Source organism: Narcine bancroftii, chromosome 11 (genome assembly GCF_036971445.1).
Source record: "Narcine bancroftii isolate sNarBan1 chromosome 11, sNarBan1.hap1, whole genome shotgun sequence".
In the NCBI taxonomy this organism is placed as follows: domain Eukaryota; kingdom Metazoa; phylum Chordata; class Chondrichthyes; order Torpediniformes; family Narcinidae; genus Narcine; species Narcine bancroftii.
Window position 1 is genome coordinate 34,886,326 of NC_091479.1, and position 7,997 is coordinate 34,894,322.

Here is a 7,997-nt window from a genome sequence, read left to right on the forward strand (position 1 = left end):
GACAGTGGTGTTTTCCCCATATAGTTTACCTTTGAACAACTGGCAAAATTAAGTGGCAGTTGTTGCAGAATGAATGGTGTTATTGTTAAAAATCTGCCTGTGATCGAAAGTATTCTTGGACTGAATAGACATCTGGGCCAAATGGCTATTTTACGACAATCTGTACATGATTGTACATCCTAAAGTACAAAGACTACTTCTATCCACTAAAGATTGTTAAAGAGCAAGAATAGACAATACAATCACGTAAAATTCCCATCCATACAGCACACGTATTAATACACAAAACAATCACACCTCCTTATTGGTCAGAAGTACCTACACTTCCCAAGGAGGTTGAGGAGGTTAAGGCCAACGGCTCTCATCTTGAGATTTTACAGGAGTGCAGTTGAGTCTCCTGTCTGGCTGCACCATTGGATGGTCTAGTTGCTGTAAAGCATCAGACAGGAATTTTGCAAAGAGTTGTGAGGATCACTTGGGTCCCTTTCTTCTTCAGATGGCATTTACTGGGAGTGTTGTTCAAATAGGGCTCAAGGAATTATAAAATGACCATTTCAATCCAGTGAACAGCATCTTTAACCATGTCCATCATCAAAATCAGGACTGACAGGCTAGGGAATAGCTTCTTCCCACAGGCTGTGAGATGGATGAAAAGAATCCTAGAAGTGCGATAATCACCCAAAATATTTATATATGTAGCAGCTACTTTGATAGAGCTACTAAAGCAACACACATACACACACCAGGTTAGTCAACACAAGACTGCTTTATTCAGACTTTACAGGCTTTGTTTTATTTACAGCATGTCCCGGGCTCCATGGGACAAGCTGGGACATCATTATGAGTTTGCTGCCAATCCACGGGACCACAGGTTTAAATTAAGCCCTGTGAACGTTCCGCGCCTTCTGGCAGGAGAATTTACACAGAACGTGCCATTCATCAGCACGCAGCACCATGCACGGGCGGTCAATTAAATGGATGAGTTTCCAGCTGTCTGTCTCATGATTTTTCACGCCCGCCAAAGAACTTTGCCTGCCCGGCCACTCGACATTTACTACACCCCCACCCCAGAACAGTCACCAGAAACAGCTGTGAATGTCCCCCAATGTCCAATGTATACACAACCTCATCCTTCTTCAACACGCGGAAAAGGCCCTCATACGTTCATTGTAATGGCGCTCTTGGGATCTGTCTGCACACAAAAACAAAATCAGCGTCCAGGAGTGGTGGGGGCACATTCTGTTTAGGGGATCCATGCCAGTGGAGAGGAAAAGGTTTGCTGATCACGACACCATGTCGAAGCTGATGAAGAACATTCAGATCAGAGTTTGTTGTGAAATGAATGTCCCATGAAAATGTAAGGAGCATACCATAAACCATCTCTGCGGACAATGCAGACATATCTTCCTTTGGAGCCATGTGCACACCCAATGGAATCCATGGCAATTTGTTGACCTAATTCGGACCGGTGAGTCAGGCCTTAAGTTTGACTTCAGTTGCCGGTAGAAATGTTCTATAAGGCCATTGGACTGTGGGTGAATTGTGCTCCATGGTCTGAAGTAATGTGGGTCAGAAAACCAAATCTAGCCATCCAATTGATAATGAATGCTCTGGCAGTTGTCTCAATGTCACTGGATGGCAACGGGACGGCCTCTGGTCAGTGCGTGAAATGTTCTACAACTGTTCAAATATATCTCATGTTTTGAGATACTGGCAATGGTCTGAGCCGGTCCACACGAATGTGTTCCAACTGCCTGCATACCGCCGGGAAAGGTTGAAGAGGTGTCTTAGTGTGCCACTGAATTTTGGCTGTCTGGCAGGAGGTACATGTGCAGACCCATGGCGCGACACATTTTTTCAGACCATGACCTACATATTTATTTGACATAAGCTTGACAGATGTTCTGATGGATGGATGAGACAAGCTGTGTATCTGGTCAATAAGGTGTTGCCTCCAAGATGGTGGAATCACTGGTCGAGTGTAGCCCAAAGACATGTCACAAAGTAAGGTTGGCCCCCCAGTTGTGCTGCCCCATGCTGTATGTCCAGGTCAGTAATGGCCGTACTGTATGCCTGAACATCGGGGTCCATTGCCTGGACACTGGCTAATTCAGGAATATCAATGTCACCCTGAATATGATATACAGTCAGTCTGGACAGAATATTCGTGATGCCATTGTTTTTACCAGAAATATAGCGCACGTCCATGGTAAATTCTGAAATGTATGAGAATGGCCCTGCTGTCTTGCTGACCATGGATCTGTTATTTTGCTGAAGGTAAAAACGAGTGGCTGGTGGTCTGTGAACACAGTGAAATGCCGACCCTCCAAAACAAATCGGAGTGCCGTGTGGCTCGACATAATGCACGATATTTCATCTCTGATGGCCATAGATGTTTGCTAAAGAATGCGAGGGGTTGGCAATGGCCATATTGACGTACTGCTCTAGAAACACACCCACGGCCATACTCGAGGCATCAGGACTAAATGTCAAGGATGTGTTGGGGTTAGGATAGGGGAGCATTTCTGCGTTGACTAAAGCGTCTTTGGCATCACAAACCTAACCTCTGCTCCCTTTGCTTTGTGGTGAGGATTGGAAACCGTGGTCAAAGAATGTCAGCAGCTGCTGGAATGAACCGGTGATAGAAGTTTTTCCTGCTCAAGAATTTCTGCAGGCCCTGAACCATGATAGGTGTTGGAAAAGCACGGACTGCCTCTACCTTGCTGGCTAAGGGAAAGACACCATGACCCATGATCTTGTGTCCCAGGAATCGATGGTGGACTTGCTAAATTGACATCTGCTATGGTTAATGGGAAGACCAAATTCCTCCAGCCATTGGAACAGACAGCTCTTGCAGTGCGAGATATCCTGTTCAGTTTGACTGGCTATGAGGATGTCATCCAAGTGTATGGAAGCGATTCTGCCCAATGCCTCTATAAGATGCTGGAAAGTTTGAACGTCGTTCTTCAATCCAAATGGTATCCTTAAAAAATTCAAAAAGCCTTAAAGGAATAATAATGTCTTCCTTATACACCGGGATCTGATGGTATCCCTTGACAAGGTCAACTTTGGAGAAAACTTGGAAAATGTGCAGATGGGCAGCGAAACCTTGCATATGAGGGAAAGGGTATCTGTCAGGTGTAGTTAATGAGCCGACGGTAATCACCGCAGGGTCTACATCCACCTGTTATTTTGGGTACCACGTGTCACCGTGATGCCCAAGGACTGTTGGAGCACTGAATGATGCCTTATTTCTCCCTTGCAATAAACTCTGCCCTTGCCTGCCGCAGTTAATCAGTTGGAAGATGACGAGAACTGGTGTAAATCAGCGGGTCTGAAGTGTCTATGTAATGGGACACACCCTGGGCTGTTTTGGAGGTATTGAAATTAGGAGATAATAGCAGGAAATTCATTGAGCAGGACAGCATAGACATCTTTGTGCAGGATATGGACCCCGAGATGGGAAACTCCCCCTTTGCTGCAGACCAATGGGTATGTTTTCAAAGTGGTGGCATGAACCCATTTCCTCCGCTTCACGTCTACTGGCAAGTCATGCGACCTTCAAAAATCTGCACACAAAATGACCTGTGCAATGGAAGACAATATGCAATTCCAAAGGAATGTCGCACCTCCTTTCCCAATTGCGACCTGTCCTATGCCAAAGCAGGGAATTGTAGTTCCATTTGCTGCTTGAAGAGCTCGGTGTGGTTATTTAAGTGTTTTTTTCAAAATAGGTTGGCAGGATATTTGTACTTACCAACGTCGTCTTGAAGATACAATAGGCCAGTCGGTACTTGTGCCAGCTGCCGAGGCCCCAACTGACAGCCGTTTTTTTAAATTTCCTGCCTTTTTTCTCTAATAGATAAATGGTGGGACACATTTATGGGCTTTTTTCCCCATTGGTGATGGTAAAAACACAATTCTCACCGCCTGTCAGTGCATTCATCCTTCTTTAACTGAACTGCAGATATAGGAGGCTTGTAGGAAACAGGAGATGGATCTACTGATCAAAGAGGCTGTTTGTGAGCAGACACTTGCGTTGGAGTTTGATCGAGCCTGTCAGCCTCCCACGCTACATCATGGGGATGGCAGAAATCCAAGTTAACGATTGGTATTGCGACACGACCTGGGAGTTTGGACAGGAATAGAGTCTCAAAAAGTAAACAATGAGAATGGCCATCTGCTAATACGAGCATCTCATTCATTAGATCAGATGGATCCCTGTCACTCAGGCCCTCCATATTTAAAAGCTCATGTCTAGTCAATTCCAGGAGAAATAGGCAGAACCTGGTTTAACTGCAGCCGTGGTGGCAGCAGCTGCAGTCGTGTCCATGATCACTGGAGATTCAAGCTTCGGCTGAATCTTGCATTCGGGGCTCACCATTTCTGGCGGCAACTTCAGTACAGCTACTAAAGTCATATACATACCCACGTTAGTCAACACAAGACTGCTTTATTCAAACTTTACAGACTTCTTTTATATACCGCATTACTTGTCAGGGAAGATATTACAGCGGTGCTCAAGCAAGAGACTGGAGGTCTCATTGAGGGAGGCAGTGTGGGTAAAACTAAAAAATAAGAAGGGTGAGGTCACTATTATAGGGGTACATTATAGTCTGGCAAATGGGAAGGGAGAACTAGAAGAGCAAATGTGCAAGGAATTAGCTGACATCTGCAGTAGGAATAGGGTGGTGTTGGTTGGGGATTTCAATTTTCCTAACATCGATTGGGAAACACAGTCAGTGAGAGGGCAGGATGGCTTAGAGTTTATACAATGTGTTCAGGACTGCTTTTTGCAGCAGTATGTGGAGATGCCCACTACAGGGGGGGGCAATGTTCGATCTGTGGTTGGGGAATGAAATGGGATGGTTAACTGGGTAAGCAAATATGCAGATGATATGAAAATAGGGGGAGTGGTGGATGTTGAGGAAGGTTTTCTTAGATTACAGGATTTGGTTTGTTTGGAAAAGTGGACTGAAAGATGGCAGAAGGAATTTAATGTTGACAAGTGTGAGGTGCTGCATTCCAGAAAAAATAAGCAAAATAAGACATATGCAGTTAAGGGAAGGGCATCGAGGAATGCAGAGGAAGAGAGGGATCTTGGAGTTACGGTACAGAGTTCCTTGAAGGTGGATTGCCACGTAGACAGGGTGGTTATGGCAAACTGGCCTTCATATATCATAGCATAAAGTACAGCTGGAAAATGATGCTGCGATTATTGAAGGTATTGGTGAGGCCAGGTTTGGAGTATTGTGTTCAGTTCTGGTCTCATTTGTCAAAGGAAGGATAGAGATAGGTGGAGAGAATGCACAGAAGATTTACAAAAATGTTTCTTGGCTTACAACATCTAGAATCCAGAGAAAGATAAAGGAGACTGGAGGGCTCATCGAGGAAGGCAGTGTGGGTAAAATGAAAAAATAAGAAGGATGAGGGTACTATTATTGGGGTATATTATAGGCTGCCAAATGAGACATGGTGAGACATTATTAAGAGTTTGCTATCGATCCATGGAACCAGCAGGTTTAAATTAAGCCCTGTGAATGTCCTGCACCTACCCGCAGAAGACACCACTAATCAACGTGCCATTCCTCGGCATGCAGCACCGTCCACGTGTGGTCCATTAAATGGGTGAGTGCCCAGTGGTCTGTTTTATGGTATTGCGCGACATCGGAGAACCGCGTCACCGACGGTTCACAACGTGGGCTGTGTGCCCGCTTGGCCCTCTACATATATTTATTTCGATTATTCATTTGGTCATTACGTGCTGCATATTGTGTGCTTTTGTGCAGGAACCATGGTAGTTTTGTCGGGTTGTAGATGTACGACCCAGTGCATCACTCCATGGATTCACAGAACATTACAGCACCGATACAGGTCCTTCAGCTTTTCTAGTCTGTGCCAAACTCTTATTCTGCCTTGTCCCACTGACCAGCATCCAGTCCATCACCCTCCATCTCCCTCGTATCCCTGAACTTGTCCAAACTCTTCAATACTAACATTGAGTTCACATTTCCTCATGCAGCTACTAGCTTGTTCCACTTTCCCACCACCTTGTGTGGAGAAGCTCCCCATCATTTTCCACTAAACTTTTCCCCTTTCATCCTTTGCCCTTGTATTAAGGATTTCTCCAAAAGGCAGAGTCTCAAGAAAACAACCTCTATCCTCAAGGATCCTCACCACCCAGACCAGGCCTTCTTCACACTGTGATCACCAGGGAAACAGGTCCAGGAGCATGAAGACGAACACCCAATGGTACAAACACAGCTTCTCCCCCTCTGCCATCAGATTTTTGAATGGACAAGGAACCACAGTCACTCCCTCACTTACTCTTCATTTTGGACAAATGGATTTCTTTTTTTAAAATGTAATTTAGTACAATATTTGCACCTGTATTGTTGCCACAAAACGACAAATTTTCTGACATGTTCATCACAATAAATTTTTAATTCTGAACACTGCGCATACATCAAAAAACAATCATAGCTCAAAAAACAATTTCAAAAGATGAATTAACTATTTCCATGCACCCTCCCCTTTTATGTCTATTTTTCTAAATCCACTCCATGATCGAGACTTCTCCACTTAAACCCAACCCACATTTCTTCTCCCATTCAAAGTACTCAGTAATACACCAAGAAACTAAAATAAAATCTCAATGCTGGAAATACTCAGCAGGTCATCTACTGGAAAAATAATCGGAGTTCAAACCTTCAGGTCGATAACCTTTCACTGGGATTCAGAAAGATGATCAAACAAACCTGATTCTCTTTGCTGAGAAAAAGAAGAGGGGAAATAACAAACTGAATACGTGGTATGAAAAGCCCAAGCAGCAGAAATGGCAGCGGTGCTGGATGAGTGGAGTCGACTCGTTGATCAGCACATATATCTGGATGGAGGGGTAAAGGATAAACAAGACAAACATGATGCCGTCACTGTGAGGTACAATACGACAGCTGCAGAGAATCTGAAATGAAGGAATGGTGAAAATACTTGTTTTTGGATCAATGTGACAAAATTTGATCTGACAAAAGAAAACAAAATTGTTTTGCCCTGCCAGAACTGTCTAGATCAGGGGGCACAATAAAATAGTCCAGAAGCCAACATTATGAAATTGAACAGAGAAGTTGTACAACTCGGCAGCAAGAGATAAAACACAGTTACATAATTCCATGAAAGTGGTGTCACAGGAAGACAGGGTTCAAAAGACAGCTTATGTCATCTTGGCCTTCATTAATTAACATATTTTAATTAGGAGTTGGGAAGTTATGGTGAGGTTGGATAAGATGTTGGTGAGGCCACATTTGGAGTATTGTGTGCAGTTCTGGTCAACTCGCTATAGGAAGGGTATTAGTAAGATTGAAAGAGTGCAGAGAACATTTACGAAGACGCTGCCAGGTCTTCAGGAGTTGAGCTACGAGAAAGGTTGAACAGGTTGGGACTTTATTCCTTGGAGTGTCGAAAAATGAGTAAGAGATTGCTTAAAGTGGAATATGAATGGGAAAAAAGGCTGAGAAAGACTGCAGTGGACCCAATTGTGAAGGAGAAAATTTCCTTGAGAAAAGTTGTCATTGGCCTATTTTCTCTGGAGTTATGAAACATGCACAGAACAAATCAATGAGGTACGATTAAAACAGTGGTTTTCAAACTTTTCAAACTTTCTTTCCACTCACCTCCCACTTTAAGTAATCCCTTACTAACAGAGCATAAGGATTAAGTAGAATATGATCCTGGGGGTGGGGGTGGGGTGGTGGAGGAGTTTGAAAATCACTGCTCTAGATGAAAAGGTTTCTCCATCTCCGTTTTAAGCAGACATCCTTTTATTCTGAGGTTGTTCCCACTGATCCTAAACTCTTGCACAACTGGCAAAATACTCTCTATCCAGCCCTTTCACTATTCAGCAGATTTCAATGAGGTCCTGCCTCATTCTTCTAAACTCGGGCGAGTACAGGCCCAGAACCATCAAATGCTCCTCAAACATTATTCCTCTCATCCCCAGG